Below are 16774 nucleotides of genomic sequence, written 5' to 3'. Positions count from 1 at the left end.
GATCCCGGTGTGAATTGCAGCAATTCCAAGCAGAAAATTAGTGTTGTCACGCTTACATGCTTAAACGATCAAAACTGTGCTGCCCTTTCAAAACTCTAAAGAGTTAAACTCCTGTCCTAACACACTAGGCCACGGCAATATTCCAAAAACCATCCCATCCGTTAAAATAATATTTGGTTTCAAACACTCCGTAGAATTGTTACCATTGTTTAGTGCATATTTGTCCCGAGTATAGCAGTCCAATCAATTAAAACGCAGTCTCTGGATCGTTAACAAATCCTGATGCGTATCCAGATGTATTGAAAGTGCTTTGCAAGTCTTGTGTATGTTTTGCACACACACACACACACACACACACACATATATATATATATATATATTATATATATATATATATATATATATATTATATATATATATATATATATATATATATGTACATGTATGCATATAAACTGTCGTGACAAAAAGCGGTGTGATTAACTTTGCCGCGCACACAAGTAGCTTATAGTTTTGTTTAAGGAGACTGCATCAGTCATGCTGAGCCCTTTCGACAAACACACCACAGACACCGTCGAGCTCCTCTGCGATTGAGCTTGTCGTCACTGTGCTGCGCACTGCCGCGTACAGTCCACTGTGCTGCGCCCTGCCGCGCACGGTCTCGCCCGGCTCCGAGCAGCGTCACAGTTCAGATGGTGACGCGTCAGCACCGGCGGTCACCGTCTGACAGCTACCGCCGGCAAACACGACGGGAATGTGGCCTCCTGGCATTCCTCTGATAAAACTAATGTTCGCAAACCGGCGACTGTCGATCAGTCAGAGCCGCCACTAGCGGAGCTCGGCTGCCTTGTTTCGTCTCGTCGGGTGGTCGGACAAACTATTCACTGTGCATAACTAATTACGACGCAATTTAAGTTGCACGCGCACGCACACACACACACACACACACACACACACACACACACACACACACACACACACACACACACACACACACACACACACACACACACACACACACACACACACACACACACACACACACACACACACACACACACACACACACACACACACACACACACACACACACACACACACACACACACACACACACACACACACACACACACACACACACACACACACACACACACACACACACACACACACACACACACACACACACACACACACACACATGTACATATATATATATATATATATATATATATATATATATATATAAAGTTTGCTCGTATCGTTATGCACACCATCACAAGTCCCGGTCAAAACCATACACAGATATTTATTAAATCAACTGGTAGCGCATTTCAAAGGACAACAGCCTCAACTTCAATTGCATTCCACTCCTCCATGCCACTCGCGTGAGTATTCTACCGACCAGCTGCTCAAACCGTGTCATCTACCCATCTTTCCTTCCCGCCACCTGGTTGGTGCCGCTCCAACCACACATACAAGCACTTTCACACAGATTCTGCCCTCCTTAAGAAGAACGTTTCATTTCTTTGCCACGACCCGCCCGGTCCAATTCTCAGGTTAGCTGAGCTGCTCTTCGCGCGAAAAAAACCTCACATGCGTGTCATTCGGCAGCCTGTTGACTGACACATGGTGGGCGCGCGCTGTAGATGTCGCCCAGACGCTGACACAACAGTGGCCAGGTAGTCATGGCCGTCACAAAAAGCGGCGTCATTTGGCCGAGTTGGTACTGACAGGACGCACCGTCTGCCTGCTGCTGTCATAAGAGCCTGTTGTACCCGCCGCTCTGCTGCCTAGTGTCCGTAAAATGTGCAGCTCATAAACTGGAAAATATTTGGTCGCCATCTCAAGGTCTGATATCTTATCATTTCCAATAAATGCACTGAATGCACACTATTAAAAAATGCATATCTAATCTCGTTCAATAAATATATATCTCATCAGTTCCAATAAATACACTTATTCATTTCCGATCAATGCACCCATTACGCATGTAAAAATGCAGCTTCCTATTCAGGTCGGGTTCCACCAGGTATCAGTGCGACCGGACCGAGATATTGCGGCTTTAACGCTGACTTGCTCTGCTCTGTTCCGCTCTTGCTAGTGTTCTGCAAGCCGTTTACGTCTGCCGATCGTGTTGCGACCTTGCTGATGTAGCTGAATGACATGCAATGTAACCACACGATCCTGGGCCAGATGACCAGCAATCCCCCCGTGTCGTGGCTGGAGTCCGGCTGGGATGCTCCGCCCGAGCGGAGGCTAGTGCTGTTAGCGCTGTTTTAGAAGATCGAGCGCCGGCTGCTCGTTAGCTGATTATCAACGGTAGATTGTCGAGATAACACAAACATTGGCGAACAAAAAACAGCCTTGGCTGCTACCCCCTAAAAGCTGCTTTTTTGCGTTATCTAAGACAAGGGAAAGTCTCGTCTCTGTTATTGGTTCGAACGGCGTAATTTCAGCTGCGCAGTCGCTGACTTGCGGTAACAAGGCATTCAGCCTTCTGCACATGGCTCCAAGAAAGAAGACTATACTGCGATAATGCGTAACAAAATATCGGACTTATAAGATATCGAATAGCGACAGCGAAGATAACAAGTGTCAAGGTTCGGCGGCCCCACTCCATAAGTTGAGACCATTCGTATGTTCCAGGCGGCTAAGATGCTGTCGGCCGTTCTGGCTTAGTCAAGTGCATTATTTTTGCTCCCGTGTTCCAATGACACCTTGGGAACGGACTAAGCGTTGCGGTGGAATCGGGCCGATGAAACCAACTGCCACCCCAACCAGCCGCCAGAGGCTCCATCGGCTGGCCCAGCCCTGTCCAACACCGTCGCAAGTCGGCGACGCCGGCCGGCCTGTGCTGAGCACCCCGGGAGTCCCAGCCACGCCGACCGTGACCCCAGCAGCCTCACATATCGACCGGCCCCGCCCTGCCGACCCTCGGCCGGGTGACGGGGGTGGATGTGATGTGGACACAGCTGACACCGACTCGTCAGCGCGTCCAAGTGCCGGCCTGATCCTGTCGGGAATTAGGGCAGCGAGTGTGTGCGTGTGTGTGTGTGTGTGTGTGTGTGTGTGTGTGTGTGTGTGTGTGTGTGTGTGTGTGTGTGTGTGTGTGTGTGTGTGTGTGTGTGTGTGTGTGTGTGTGTGTGTGTGTGTGTGTGTGTGTGTGCGCCTGTGTGGAGGGGGGCTGAGTGGGGGGAAGCCCGCGGCTGGAGGTGAGCAGCCAGAGTGTTAAGGTAAGTTCGGAGCATTCTCAGCGCATGGTGCTGCAGATCTGGGACATGTATAAATCTGGCATTCAGAGCTAGTTGCCTCCCAGCATTCCTCACCACATCGTCACTATGTCGGACCGTCATCAAAAGTTGTTTAAAAGACGACACACGTGTCCTCTGGCGTCCTGAACGGGTGCAGGATGCGACCTCGCCCTTACTCCGGTCGGCGGCGCCGACGTCGACCCCAGACAGTGAGGGCTGGCGTCCGTAAGTCCTCGCATTGATGGATTCATGGCCAGGTGGGCGCGGCGGCCTGCCAGGGTGGCGGGCGCCGCTGGCAGCGTGCGCCGGCCGCCAGCTGGGGTCGACACTGAGGAGCCGCCGCCAGCACCCGGCGGCTCTGTAGTACCGCCAGGCCGCCGCCGTCCAGCACACCCTGCTGGCGACACGCCGCGGCGCCCACACAGCATGCCGCTCACGCGATCCGGGCGTGGGAGGCGTGCGTGAGCAGAGCGCGCGCAGCACACTATGAGTGCCATCCATGGGTCCGATGATGACGATATTGGTCAGAGGTGGAATGGACGTCGGTGGGATGGCCAGAGGCTAATATCCAATCCCGTGTGCGTAGGGTGTCCTTGAACAGGACGAACGGCAAACAGTGTTCGTCATCGTTTGGTGAGCGATGATGTGTTCCTTACGTGCTTTCTATCAGGGTGCAATGCAACCACTGGCGTATGGGATAATTGCACAAGCCACCGGAGTTCCAAATAAAACAAAAGTTTTTTTGTTTTATTCTGGCGGTGTCAGTATGCAACCAGATACAAAAATAAAGATCGTGTATAGAAAAACAACGTTATTTTACTTGAAGGACCCATATTTTAAGTAGAACTATGAACATGAGTGTAGTAGTAAAGCTTTTGTTCATCCTTTTCCCACCGTCTCGCCTATACCTCATCGTTTCCTGAGAGTTTCCTGAAACCGTTCCCATATAAAGCATAAATTCACTACGTGGTGACCATGGCTGATTAGCAGGCACGAATGCGTTAGAACTACTGGTTTTGGGCGAGATGCCAGACTGGAACTGCATTTCTGCATAATGCCCGTTTCAGCGATGATGCTCATCGTCGTCCTGACGGGAAAAGTAATCAAAAATGCCCATTTTGTTGCACCTGATGGCCTGCCGTCGGTGGCCGAAGCCTCTGACGCAGTGCAGAATGCACTGCATGGTGAGGCGTTAGCAGCAGAGGCATAGGGTAAACTGGTAAGTTCGAGGATCGAGAGAGCCTTTTTATGACAGCCAACGCCAAATGGTGCCTGCAGGTGTTATAAGGTTGTGAAGGGTCATGCAGCGCATGAAGGCAGCATCTTGCAGCTGGACCGGCAGTGGCTCCAGAGAGATGAAGCCGCTACCCACACGGCCGACGCGAGAAGCTCGCTCCGAAGCTGTTTTGGAGAGGTCATGATTTCCTCAACGAAAATGTAGCCTGACCCACGCATTGGCCCGATTTTGCCAACGGAGCAAACCTCAGGGTCATTGACCGGGTGAAGCATTCCGTGTGGTTTCTAGCGTACAGGGGGTGCAAAAGGGTATGTCGCGCCGCTCGGGAAACCGCGCACCGTCGTGCTTTTCTGTGTCTGAACTCAGCAACGACCAAGCGAAACATGTGATCCGTAGCCGTGAATACAAATGTGGCAAGAGCATGTCTATAGTCTTACAAAATTGTGCCCAACATACCAGCGGTCCATACTATATTTTGCTGCTGTCACCGTGGGAATGTAGCAAAGCACAACATAAAAGTTGTAGAAAGGTGCTAAGGTTTTTTATTCTTCTGCCTGTCTTGGCTGTTACTCCCGGTAGCAAGCATGTTGTCTGTGTTCGCTCGTGCAAAAACACGCAGGCGCATCTCGCTCGCACACAATGATGCATTTGTACTATAGCTGCCATGAAACAAAACCCAAGTTGCCAGAATTGTAACATAGCTTTGTATTGAGAAACATGTTGCTTTCTTTCTTTTATCCGCCCGTGTCGCATCAGCAATGCTATGCATAATATATGTACAAGTAAATAAGGCTCTCCATTCGTAGTCATCCTCAACGGAGCATCACCAGTTTCTAATACTTATCAACGAGCTTTCTGGGTGTTTCCGAACACGTGAGCTTAATACCTACGTGCTGCTATTGGCCAATAATTTTATGATTTAATCAAGCATATTACTATGATGTATCCCCTTCCGTCCTGAGCACACCACCATACATGCCCGCTCACGTGACTAGAAGCAATGCCACGGCGACTTTGTTCTGGTCGTCACGTAATGAATTGGGCTGACGTCATCATAACAGTATGGCGGTGGCGAGCCGATCCCCGTATCGCGCCGTGAGGAAAGGGGAAGTGTGGTGTTGCGCCAAAAGGTAGCCAGCAAAGGGGATGCTACTGCGCTTGATACCTAATGGTTTGCAGTATTATTTGCAAGTGTCAGTCCCTGTGCTCATGTTTGAGTACACAACTGAATGCTGTTGCAATGACTGGCAAGAAGAACCCAGTAAACTCTTTGTAGCATCAGTCGCCACTTCCGCTATGTTGTAGGAAGTTTGCAATACAGACAGGTAAGAATGTTGCCAGTTCTTTGCCAGCTCATAAAAGAAATTAGAATATGGCTGCACAATGAAAGCGGTTATCATCTGGCGCTTTCGCTGCTTATTTTGGGGACTCAGTTACCCTAAACAGTTGGTCAGTTCTGCCGCAATGTTTGACCCCAGTTCTCACAAATTTGCCTAAATATCCTCGCCGTCTGGTGGGAACGACCATCAAGGCGTCAACAGTTGGTGGCTCGGTGCTTCGGTGGGCTGTGTCTTGAAAGCATTCATGGCATGCCCCGCCTATTATGTCTGACATCGCGGCGGACCGAGGTGAGCAGTCCGACACTGTTGCTCCACGGCAGAAGACGGATCTCAGCGAACAGAGTGCGTCTCACAACGGACATGAAACAGCAAACAGAGGCGACTGTCGCGACCAGGCTGTCGAGCGGTCATCTGTCGCGACCAGGCTGTCGAGCAGTCATCTGTCATGACCAGACTGTCGAGGAGTCATCTGTCATGACCAGACTGTCGAGCAGTCATCTGTCATGACCAGACTGTCGAGGAGTCATCTGTCATGACCAGACTGTCGAGGAGTTGTCTGTCGTGACTCGGCTGTCGAGGAGTCATCTGTCATGACCAGACTGTCGAGGAGTCATCTGTCATGACCAGACTGTCGAGGAGTTGTCTGTCGTGACTCGGCTGTCGGGGAGTCATCTGTCATGACCAGACTGTCGAGGAGTTGTCTGTCGTGACTCGGCTGTCGAGGAATCATCTGTCATGATCGGGCTGTCGAGCAGTCATCTGTCATGACTCGGCTGTCGAGGAGTTATCTGTCATGGCCAGACCGTCGAGGAGTCATCTGTCGCGACCAGGCCGTCGAGGAGTCATCTGTCGTGACGCGGCAGAACGCCGGCCATCTAACTCCCAGGGGAGCGTGCTGGTGTCAACTGACACCTCCCGACGGCGCCTGCCAAAAGAACCATCTGTCTCGGACGTCTGCCATCGAAACAACGTGCAGGACTTTGCTTAGGCTCGTGTGGACGGACCGCCCGGCTCGCTCCACACCGTTTGGGAGGGAGCTGTTAGGGTTAGAACAGGCCGGCGTGCCGCCTGGCCGGCTTCTTCGGCTAGAACAGGCCGGCGTGCCGCCTGGCCGGCTTTTCCGGCTTTGACGCTGTCTCGGTACTACCTCATGGCTGCACCTGGCCGAGTGAGTTGAAGCAGTCAGTAATGCGAGCTACCGTAACCTCTCAGATCCGTGCCAGTCAGGAGAGTACCATGCCGTACCTCTCAGGTAATTCTTCTCAGTCGGGCCAGTTCGCCTGCCCACCCATAACGATTAAATTCCAAAACTTTTGTCGATCCTGGTCAGACGGTTAGTATATGGATTGACCCTGCGGGTGGAACACCTAACTGGAAGCGTTTTACTGGCCAACGAGCAACTCACTTTATTGATCTGTCGGTACGGTTTTATTACATCACGAAAGTCATGGTTGGTTGTACCCGTTTGCTGCCCTCCGTTAACCGCCTATGCGAACATTGAACCCAATGAGGCTATTTAAACCCCACATCGCGTGGCGTAATAGAAGCGGACCGCCATACATGTAATGACGCACACGAACCCGTAGATGGGGGCATAAATTAAATTGTCCTGAGTTAAGCAGCCGGGAATCGGGCACTTAGCTGGACCGTACTTTCGGTCAGAAGCACGTTACACATTCTTTTCTGAAATGACCTGTCAGCTCAGGACTGAGCCTTCTGAACTGACCCGTCGACTCAGGACTGAGACTTCTGGACTGAGTTGGCGGTTCAGGACTGAGCCTTTTGAGCCGACCTGTCAGCTCAGGACTGAGACTTCTGGACTGACCCGTCGACTCAGGACTGAGACTTCTGAACTGAGTTGGCGGTTCAGGACTGAGCCTTTTGAGCCGACCTGTCAGCTCAGGACTGAGACTCCTAAACTGACCTGTCGGCTCAGGACTGAGACTTTTGAACTGGCCTGTCGGTCCAGTGCTAAAACTGCTGCTGGATAGAAATGCGAAACGATCCAAGGTCCCGACTTCCCTGGATAGATCCCGCGGAACCTGGTCAGGTTCATCAGGTCAGGGCGTTTCAGGAGCTCAAAACATGCATTTTGGCCTGAGTGTTCGCTGAAAGGTTGTGGTAACACCAAGATCATGTAGAAATGCGCCCCTTCGGTCTCCCTGATCCTCATATTTTTTAACTGTCTTAGACACATTTAAACCCAACGACAGCAGAAGACGTTATAAGATGAATTGCGTCTAGATACATGCTTGCGCGCGTGCGTACGAGCGTGCGTACATGCATGTGTGTGTGTGTGTGTGTGTGTGTGTGTGTGTGTGTGTGTGTGTGTGTGTGTGTGTGTGTGTGTGTGTGTGTGTGTGTGTGTGTGTGTGTGTGTGTGTGTGTGTGTTTCCGGTCGGTGCTGAGCCGGAGCCGTTGTTGTGTGCCGGCCGGTCGGCTGTCCGGTCGGTGCTGAGCCGGAGCCGTTGTTGTATGCTGGCCGGTCGGCTGTCCGGTCGGTGCTGAGCCGGAGCCGTTGTTGTGTGCCGGCCGGTCGACTGTCCGGTCGGTGCTGAGCCGGAGCTGTTGTTGTATGCTGGCCGGTCGACTGTCCGGTCGGTGCTGAGCCAGAGCCGTTGTTGTGTGCCGGCCGGTCGGCTGTCCGGTCGGTGCTGAGCCGGAGCCGTTGTTGTGTGCCGGCCGGTCGGCTGTCCGGTGCGACAGACCATCGCTTCGCCTGTCAGACCCCTGCACAAGGCCGATCTCTGACGTCGACAACAAGCGCCACCAGCCGCCGCCGCGCCAACGCCTGGGCACGATTCTTTTGGGCGCGCACGATATATGGCGGGAGAGCGGGGAAAATGGCGCGCGCAGAGCGCTCCTGGCCACGGGCGTGATAGATCTACAGATGTCGTTGAGATGGCTACGTCTGCGTGGGTATCGGCAAATGCCCCTTAGGCTCTGAGATGCTTGACAGAGATATGAGGCAGAACTCATTCTGATAGGGATTCGACCTCCTTTACCTTCCCGACATAGTTTTCGAGCGACGCAAAAATTGCAGCTTTATCTCATATTTTTCAGTTTAAAGTTGGGAAGCAATGATAATATCGCCACCTTTGCACTGCTCTGGTTAACTGACTCCACCGTAACGCTAAGCCCGCTGGAGCGTTAGAGTGTTGTGTATTGGAGAGTACCACTATTCTCCCATAGGGTTCCTTTGAAACCCGAGCATTCCAGAATTTGATGCAAGCTAAAAAAAAAGCCCTGCACGCCTGGTTTTCGGCATTATGGGTTTTGAGTTTGTAGGTGACAATAACGAAACTTAAGTATGCCTGAAGGTACCGGTCTCATGACATTATCAAGCAAACATTCATTATATTGCCAAAACTTAACGTTTCATGCTGTATTCATGGTAACCCGTGACGATGAATACAGCTTCAAACGTCAAAATGGGACAACCTAGCCAACATTTTCCAGATGACGTCGTTTAACCAGTGTCTCATGGTATATTCAGCCTCGATGATTTTGAGTATTCCATATTTATTGCGTGGTAAATAACAACTGTCTTGCAAACGTGGAAACGACTTGATACCAGGAGGAGATGCCGCTAGCTCATTTTTTGCGGTGCGTGAAGAAGACTCATTAAGCACACGCGCCCAGGTCAATTACTTGAAGCAACAGGTCGGATGGAATCTAATGGATAAATTAACAACATGCATTTCACACGTAAAATGAGTCATGCGCTGTCCATGTTGCGCTGAGTGAGCGTTTCGCCGGTAATGTCAAATCAGTGCAGGCGAAAACAAAAAGCTGAGACGGAATTGAGTTTTCCCGTAAGGCACAGACAACTTAAAAACGGATTTTTCATTGCTTTAATCCAGCATCGTGGTAGAGTGCTGGAATCCTCGCCACCAAGTCGAAAAACGACTGGGGACTTATGACTTGGTCACTGACACGTGTGCCATACACTGGTGCAATGCTGGCTTCAAAGCGACACTTATTGCGGTCGTTTGCTTGTCGGTCTCACCAATCCCGTCGTCTGTTATAAGAACGCGTGGCTTTTGCTAGCCACCATCTTATTGAATAGATTGAATAGCGGTCACCGACGTAAAAAACTGATTGGAAATGAATCAAGGCAAGGCATAATCACTGGGTCAGGACCACCATGCCTTGCAGCTCTCGGGCCTGGCTTTAAGTGTGGTTATATCTAGGTTTAGAGATTGCAGCAGTTCTTGAACAAGCCAAGTGTCATTCGCGCATGTAGTTATGCACTTATTAGCCTTTCTAACGCGAGCGTTATTAGCCAGGGACCTAATCTGGTGCCATTTGCGAAGTGTACGAGAACAGGTTAAACAGGGTCAAGCCCATCGTTTGTCGTTGCACTATCAAATTAGCCTGTAAATCTTGCGGCCCGGATATTTTCGCCGTCATGTACCTATTGACCATTGTATGTCTGCGAATCCGGTTAATTGAGACCGAATTATAAAGTGCTGCAAACGTGAAATGACGAATAGGTGCACGATGGCGAAACAAAAACTGTTCCGGTGTAACATCCACCCGCGACATTTAAGGGTGTGGTGATACTCCATGGGTCTCATTCCTGTTTATCCTGGCGTTCGTGCACTTCAAGTTTGGCACCAGATTAGGTCCCTGCATGATAGTGCTGGAATAGAACGGGCTTTCAGCCACACATACATCCAGGTGTCACATCTTGTGACACACATATATTCACACACATATTCGGGTGTCACATCTTGTGACACCTGAATATGTATGCAAGCAAGACTCTGAACTATGTATGCAAAGTAAGACAATATATAAAATATTTATGACTGTGTATCTACAACACTAAGGTCTTGGATCCGCATCGCAGCGCAGGATTGGTATATTATCCACGGCACCCGCAACACACGGGCTTGCAACATATTGGCTTGCATGACATTGCATGGTAGGACAATACATACTAACGGCTTGTCAGGCTGTTTTCAGATTATTTTCTTAGAGCAAGCCCATTAAAGAATAATGAATCACAGCGCTCGTAAGCTCGGTGCAAGGCGTAACGCCACCGTAAGCTCCGTCCATCTGTTGTCGATGGACAATGAAATGGAGGATGGCGCCAAGCATGGTGTTACTTAAACGAGGGGCCCGCCCAGAGCAAGGTTAAATACGTTAAACGTGAAACATGCAGGCATGGCGTGTTTCGTTCTTACCATAGTGACAGTTACAGACAGCAGACCATGATTGTTGTCTGTTGGTATTCAGTGAAGCCGATTCGTGTCCTCGCGTCGCTATCGTGACAGGTCACCAGCAGCGATGGAAGGCTTTCCAAGTTGGTGCGTTGGTAGTCAATTTTTAATATTCATTTCCCGTCAACGATGATATGAGCAACGTTATATGGTCGAAGAGACCTAGTGTGCGCATGCTCAGCCTCTTGACCCCCACCCCCCCCCCCCCCTCCCCTCCGCTCTCACTACTTACCATGCACATGACGGTCACCTTTGGGTGCAACTATCTAGTGTAGCAGCGCGAATGTCAGGCACCTATAAGGGCACCGGTCCGCCCCTCCCCCCCCCCCCCCTCAGCCGCCGTATGAGTGCGTTCCTCTCTACTAATGAGGACGCCAGCCCGCTCCTCCTCCTCAGCCGCCGTATGAGTGCGTTCCTCTCCACCAATGAGGGCCGCTGTGACAGCATGCCCTTCTGTATGCACCGGTGCACGCCTCCGTGCCGGTGCGTTCCCCTAGCAGTGCGTTTGGCCTGCCCGCAGGTACGGCGACATGGTGCCCACCACGGCCATGGGCAAGCTGGTGGGCGGCGTCTGCTCACTGAGTGGTGTGCTCGTCATCGCGCTGCCCGTGCCCGTCATCGTGTCCAACTTCAGCCGCATCTACCACCAGAGTCAGCGGGCCGACAAGCGCAAGGCGCAAAAGGTAAGCGGCGCAAGGCGCAGGATGTGAGCGACACAAGGCGCATGAAGTGAGCGGCGCAAGGCGCAGGAGGTGATCGGCGCAAGGCGCAGGAGGTGAGTGGCGCAATGCGCAGGAGGTGAGCGACACAAGGCGCAGGAGGTGAGCGACACGAGGCGCAGGAGGTGAGCGACACAAGGCGCAGAAGGTGAGCGACGCGAGGCGCAGAAGGTGAGCGGCGCAAAGCGCAGGAGGTGAATGACGCAAGGCGCAGAAGGTGAGCGACACGAGGCGCAGGAGGTGAGTGGCACAAGGCGCAGAAGGTGAGCGGCGCAAAGCGCAGGAGGTGAGTGGCGCAAGGCGCAGGAGGTGAACGACACAAGGCGCAGGAGGTGAGCGACACGAGGCGCAGGAGGTGAGCGACACAAGGCGCAGAAGGCGAGCGACGCGAGGCGCAGGAGGTGAGCGGCACAAGGCGCAGGAGGTGAGTGGCACAAGGCGCAGGAGGTGAGCGGCACAAGGCGCAGGAGGTGAGTGGCACAAGGCGCAGGAGGTGAGCGGCACAAGGCGCAGGAGGTGAGTGGCACAAGGCGCATAAGGTGGGCGACGCAAGGCGAAGAAGGTGAGCGGAGCAAGACACAACAGATAAGCGCTCAGGATTTGCCGCTGGCAGGCGTGGCCTCCGCATATGAGAATAACGGCCCGTGGAACGCAACCAAAGGATGTGCTAAGGGAACAAAGTGACGCAAGAGCCCATAGCCGTATGTCTTCCACTGCTCACGCTATGATACGATGCCCGGGCGGCAAACTGCGGGTCGCTGTTGTTGAGGTGTGACCAGTGAGATCACTAGGCTGAGCCAAGCGCCTTAGGGGTGACCAGTAAAAGAACTTGGCTGATCGGGACAGGTGAGTCGTCAGGAGTTTGATTGCTAGGCTGAGTCGGACAGGTGGGGCGTCAGGAGCTTGATCACTAGGCTGAGCCGGACAGGTGAGGCGTCAGGAGCTTGATCGCTCGGCTTAGCCGGGGCCTGAATTGAACAACATGGTGTGAGGGGGGGGGGGGGGGGTGGCGCACAGAACGGCCGTGTGATAACATGTCATTCTCGAATTTCTGGAGCTGTAGTTTTTGTCGTAATCGAATAGTGTTTTACGCTTCGACTGCTAGGCAGCTGAATAACCACTTTCCAAACAATTTTACATTGCCCACTTGTGCAATGATGAGATACATGCTTTGGCCACAGCCTAATGTGGTCCGGTTGAGCTTGTACCAACAACCCGGAAATATTTGATGAAATATTAATAATGCAATAAATATTGATGCAAGGGGCAACACATGTGTAACAGCTAGCCGCACGGTGCCCAAGCGCCACGCTTGGGAGCATCTGGCAGCTAGACTGTGCCGCCGTGCTGACAAAACAGGAGTAGGAGGCTGTGTCGCGTAACCTGTGGATATCCAGCTCATCATTTTGCGCTGTTCAGATGAAATTTTCTTCACGTGGACGAATGATGCATTGAACGTGATTTTACATCTCCTTGCTCATTCCCTATCTAAAGGCATTGTTTTGTTTGAAAATGGTGGTGGATAGATACGTTACGTCCACAGGCTCTTTTCCAGTAGTAATGTTCGAGGACAGCATTCGCAATCCATAATGATCGCCAGTTTGGCTATATTATGTGCCTAGTCATTGTAATCAAGGCAAGCTACCGATTTCGCTTTCTCCCTAGTTTTGTACACAGCGTGCCGGTTTACCCGGTCCGTGCCACTTTGATTCCTGCCGTGGGCTGTATCATGTTATCGCACATTGCTTACATTCTCCACACTCGGTGACCCCGCCATAGCGGCAAAATGCCACCGTATCAGTGTTCTATTTCTTGATGGGGTGCCACACTCTACAAGACTGCAACTGGATACTTGAGAATAATTTTTTACACCCAATTCATATTTGTCACTCTGAATAAGTTGTGTTTACCCCTTTTCATTACGTCGACGAAGTTTTTTGTTTTATTTTGATATTTCATGAATACCAACCATCGTGTTCAAGCATTCGTTTCTTTTCGTGCCAAGTATTCCATACCTATCCAAGCCTGGCTTGTGTTTCTCTAGACGCGTGCATGCTCTGCTTAAACGTACGTCCCCAGCTGTTCATTAAAACTATCTCGAATGTCACGTTTGTTTGCCCTACACAAAATGTTCACGGAGCAAGGACTACGAAGAACTCCTATATGCTACGTTCTTTCGTGCGCATTCATCTTTCAGCCTACTAACGCTGGTATGACGTTCTACTCCCAGCTGGACTCACTGGAGCCTCTAGAGCTGGTCAGACTATAAAAGACTTTAAACTATGGCAAGTAGTCTTCACCAACCCAAGCATACGTGAACCGCCCGATAGTGCGCATTCACCTGTTTGCGCAAGTCGTCATCTAGTAACAGGAACAGTCTTCACACAAACAAGATATGTTTGTTTTGTCCTGCTACCACTTCTTCTCGCGTATGTTTTGAAGTCGCAACAAGATAAAGCAGCAAAAGCGGCAGATAAAACTCGATGTTCCGGGCATCCGTTCTCCCAGAACAGGATGGACATTTTGGCTGCGTTCGGACACGCACACAACTGGGGACTTCAAGAAACGCGCGCTGCTCTGCATACCTATCTCCGCATATACATGCATATAAATATACAAATGTACATATATATATATATATATATATATATATATATATATATATATATATATATATATATATATATGTATATATATATATATGTATATATATATATATATATATATATATATATATGCATATCTTTGTTGCATACATGGTGAAGAGTGCCCGGGGCACCTTAGCCGGGAATACATACTTCACTCTCTATAGGTTTGACTCCGTGTAAGACAGGTGAGCCAGGATTAGCGGCAGTATTTGAATTAAAATCCCAGCGATAAACCAAAGCGGTTTGTCTATCAAGGAACTTTCCGTAGCCGTGGTGGGGTAATGTATCCGCCGGCTGTTCAATGTGTTCATTTAAATGCTGTCTGATAGCTACAATCATTCAGCGATACGTCCTCGCCCGCAGGCATGTCACCGCATAGTTACAAAAATGGCCTAGCTGCTTTACAACGTGACCAGTTGATGGCCGGCTTATAACTGTCAAGAAAGACATAACCCGAACGTACCGGTCACCCTCTGCAAAGGAAATGTTTTCTAGCACGCAACCCGGCTAGCACTGAATCACGCCTGTCAGTTGAAAAAGGTGGAATTGACATCAGCGTCAGTGGTCGTTGCACGCTCTCCGATGTCCGTAACCTACTGGTGCCGCAGGTTCACTAGTTGTACGTCACGTCCCCAGAAAGCGCGGGTGGCACGGATCAAGCTGGCTAAGGCGTCATCCGGGGCAGCGTTTGCCTCCAAGAAGAAGGCGTCGGAGGCGCGGCTGGCGGCCCAGGAGGCCGGACTCGACCTCGACTCTCACCGCGACGAGGACATCTTCGAGCTGCAGCATCACCACTTGTTACGCTGCCTCGAGAAGACGACGGTGGGTGGCGGCATCATCAGGCGCCGGTGGGGTTTGTGTGCCTGCAGATCGCCAGATATTCCAGTTAACTGCTGTATGATACTGTGCAAGAAGAAATATTCCCCAAGCGTAAGATGGTTTTTGGGCGCCACCATTTCATGGTTGAGGAATTAAAGGGATTAACATTTGCCTTTTTATCCTCTTTCTTGCTTGATTCTACATCCTCGCGACACTTCGCTTGCACGCGCCAGCCACGGGTGGTCCGAAGGGTCCTCTGGTGGAGACCCACGTCCGGATGGCAGTGGCACACCCCGCAGAGGGGTTCCGTGCGTGGGCTCAGCCGCGCCATGGCGGCCGTTGGATCCCCAGACGCGTCTAGTCCTGCTCTATCGTTATCCACTCTCCCTCATCACATAGGCCTCAGATAATCATTAATGGTCAAAAAAGCCCTAATCCAAATAACCAAATAACCAAACACGAATTAGAGACAATGCACAACATAATTTAGATAGACGGACGCATAACAGACGCGTGTTACCGGAAGTATATCAACATATTATGTGTTTACCTTTCCATCAGAAAAAAATTAAGCCTGTGACATTTTTTTAAATCATTTTATCCTTTGACATACAACAAGCATACCACCATCTCATTCTCGTCCAGATGTATCATTCTTGCAGTGATGAGTTTGCGTCAAGAAAGCATTTTTAGCTATAAATAATTGGTCAGAATAGGATTAATTTACATTCATCAAAATGTGTCGCGAACGGCATTCTACAATATTTTCAAGCCTTTAGTGCACTGGCGGCTAGTGGAACAGCTTCTGAGCTTTCGTCATCCCAAGTTTTACGTTTGCAGCTCCAATCTCCTCCGTTTCGCTCTCCAAATCGCAAGTGGCCCTATCTACTTCCGCTCGCCAGCGGCCGACAGCCCCCATCTGCCGCCGCCACGCCTGACGCCACCCCCATTCTCCAGAAGCTCCCTCGCTCATTCTTCCCGCGGTCAAATCAGGGCCCGCTGGGCTGCAGCGCCGGTGCCATGCGGTGGCTGACAGGGCCGTCCGCCGCGGCTGGGCCGCGCCCACCATCAGCCCTGCCTCGTCGAGCTCGGAGCGACCGACCGGGTGCCGTGGACGACACCAACGGCCGCCTTCCATCAAATGTTATTGGGCGCATTTGCCCTCGTTCGCCGGTGGCCCTGTCTGATTACCACCCCCTTCCCCCCTCCCCCTTCTCTCCGCCCCCGGAGCACAGCTGCCAAATGGAGTGAGTTAGCCTCGCTGATTACCGTGCGGCCGGGAAACAAATGGTGCGGCGCCGCGCCTCCACCACCGCCACCGCAGGCAAGACTTCCCGGCTCGGGCGGCGCTGCGGCTGATCCCACCATCATGGCGCCGGCGCCGCGGCCTCACGCGCAGCATCTGTCGTCCACATCCGGGGGTGTCGAGACTGGGGCAACCGGTGAACCGCGGCGGCGCCCGGCGCCGGTCGCCCTTGACTGTGCCAGCAGCGGCGGCGACGGTGGCGGCAGCGGCGGCGCACCGACGT

General features: G+C 51.5%; 1 pseudogene; it reads left to right on the top strand.

Annotated features, from left to right (window-relative positions):
• LOC119099149 (potassium voltage-gated channel protein Shal-like) overlaps window positions 1-16774 on the top strand; it is a 75882-nt pseudogene that overhangs the window by 49477 nt on the left and 9631 nt on the right.

The sequence above is a fragment of the Pollicipes pollicipes genome, unplaced genomic scaffold (assembly GCF_011947565.3).
Source record: "Pollicipes pollicipes isolate AB1234 unplaced genomic scaffold, Ppol_2.1 Scaffold_4740;HRSCAF=5597_pilon_pilon_pilon, whole genome shotgun sequence".
NCBI classification, from domain to species: Eukaryota; Metazoa; Arthropoda; class Thecostraca; order Pollicipedomorpha; family Pollicipedidae; genus Pollicipes; species Pollicipes pollicipes.
The sequence above is the reverse complement of the archived record's forward strand: the minus strand, read 5'-3'. Positions and strand labels throughout refer to the sequence as shown.